Source organism: Porites lutea, chromosome 6 (assembly GCF_958299795.1).
Source record: "Porites lutea chromosome 6, jaPorLute2.1, whole genome shotgun sequence".
NCBI classification, from domain to species: Eukaryota; Metazoa; Cnidaria; class Anthozoa; order Scleractinia; family Poritidae; genus Porites; species Porites lutea.
This window is the reverse complement of record NC_133206.1, coordinates 28632624-28635109: the sequence shown is the minus strand read 5'-3', so window position 1 is coordinate 28635109 and position 2486 is coordinate 28632624.

Below are 2486 nucleotides of genomic sequence, written 5' to 3'. Positions count from 1 at the left end.
TAAGGAGTTAAATTAGCCCCACTAGAGGAGTTATTATAACTCCCTGAAAATTACAGTGTAATTTAAAACCATAATAAAATTTTCTTCCCACAAAATTAACGCGAAGGGTCTTTACGGTGCAACAAGCCAATATAACAAGTGAACCTTTGTTATAAGTTCAACAACATTAAAGAAAGGAAATCTAGCTAAGGTGGCGTAATGAGTAACACTAATGGCTTCAAATTAAATAAATACAAGTTTTCACATTTTATCTTCACTGCTGCGAAATTATCATAACTTGTAATACTTAACGAGGTTGTTGAAAAAACGTTTTCTGAAGAAATTTTTTCGAGGGGTCCCAAATCGCGTGTATCCCAGAACTGATATGAAGTCCATATATAGTGGACGGAATAGATGAGTAGCGCTAAGTTTCTCTACGAAAACGCATTCATAAGTAAGCAAAAACGGAACACTTTGTTAAGTTTAAATGTCTACTTGTTAAAATCTATTTTCTTCCTAATTCTACAAGGACTCTTTCACTTAGTCAGTTCTGAACAAGGCGAAGAACTTCTTGTACGCGGTTCCTCCAGACCTGACGAGCCTCATTCCTGTTGGGAGCAGAACGTACCCAAGGACTGTCAGTGGTTGCTGCCGCATCACTGGCTCGTTCTGAGCATATGCTGTTGTAGGTGCACAAGAGGTACTTTGACCAAGGAGGCAAGAATCTCCAATGAACTTCTGCGAATTCATCGAGGTCACGGACGCTCTTGAAGATGGTTTGCCAACCGTTGGGATCAGTAATGCTCAAGTCGTAGTCACCTTGGTTGATGCGATCGATGAAAGCTTTCATTTCACCCTTTGGGGCAAATCTGAGGTTCAAGCGATCAAGAACTTCTTTGACAAAATCCTGACAGTTGCAGCCGAGCGGGCCCCAGAATTTACTGCAGTTGTAACTGGTGCACACTTCAGCAATTTTATAAAGCGAAGTGTGGTTGGCATAGCCAAGATAAAAGAGAAAGAATTCTTTAAGACGACAATACCACTCGATCAAGGTCGAGATGGGATGAAGAATCCCCTCAATAAATCGTCGAAATAGGGATTTTTTCTCCACTATAATCTTGGCCAGGATTGCGCGCGTGCTGTAGCGAGGATACACAAGGGATGGTGAATATGGTCCTACGCCCCACTCTATCCTCAAACCTCCAACGTCGAGGCCAGCATGAAGAATCCAGCCTTCTCCAAAGCCGCCGAGTCTAGCAAAACCCCTGCCAATAAAGTTGTCGAAGTATGTGTTTCCTTGCGAAAAAAATATGCTGATTGGTAACGCTCCATCTCCGTTAGCTGCACGTAGGCGCAGAGCCTCCAATCTACGGGCTTCCTTGTTGAACGCATCTTCTATATCACCTCCTTTTCTCATTTCAATACTTATGTGTTCATCCATCTCGTGAAGTTCGTTTTTAATGGCATCAAAGTCGAATTTACCCTTGAAGAACGTCTCAAAGAAAAGGTCTGTGTCTCCTAGGCAGACTACAAGCTGTACCCGATCTTTAAACTCCTCAACATGATAGTTGTTCTCGGTAAGTTTATCGTTGATCGTGTTGTACCATTCCGGAAGCATTAGGCACCTTTTAAGATTCTCTAGGTCCTCGGGGCGACGCAGTTCACCATCTTCAGCCATCCAATAGACTTGTCGAGCGTATGTGTCTGAACCATACCTCACATCAGGTTGAATGGCACCTGAGATCCCCTTAATAGGTGAACAAGGTCTTGTCTCAACTGCACCCATACTAGAAGCACCGAAAAAACAGAGTCATGCATGGAGGATATTACATGGCCGCGCGGAGATACTAAATTTCTCTTTGTGGTTGAACGAGAAGAAAAATTTTGTATCTCTAAGCGGCGGCTATGCAATGTCCTATTTGTATAGGTAATAGCATGATTTGTAGTGATTTTTGGCATAAATACCACGAGTGATATTTCGAAATTGTTATACGTAATTTCACGAGCTGTTAGGCGAGTGAAATTTGAGACAATTTTGAAATATCACTATTTATGTCAAATATCACGTACAAATCATGCTATTATTTGTTTATACTACTACCCACAAAAGGTTTGTAATCTTCACATGTAAGTATTTCAAATTAAGCTGAAATACCACTGCTCTAAGCCAATCAAATTGCAGTAATTTTTTATGTAATAGTATAAATTATCATAAACACCAATGAAACGCCTTACTAACCATTTCACTTAAATAGTTTTTTTGCTGAGAAAAGCGCAAATTATTAGGGAGTTTTAAGCAAGGGCATGTTTGAGCGACGCACGTCAACCGGAAGTGAGTCCTTTAGTCTTTTTATATGCCTTGATGCTACCTTATTTGTATTGCTAAGTGTCTTTACCCTGATAGAGACGATCTGCTGGAAAATTTGTTCAAAATCACGGCCCAAAATTGCAGAAAGTCCACTTCCACTGCTTAAACTCCCTTATGTAGCCATAGCAACGGTGATCTT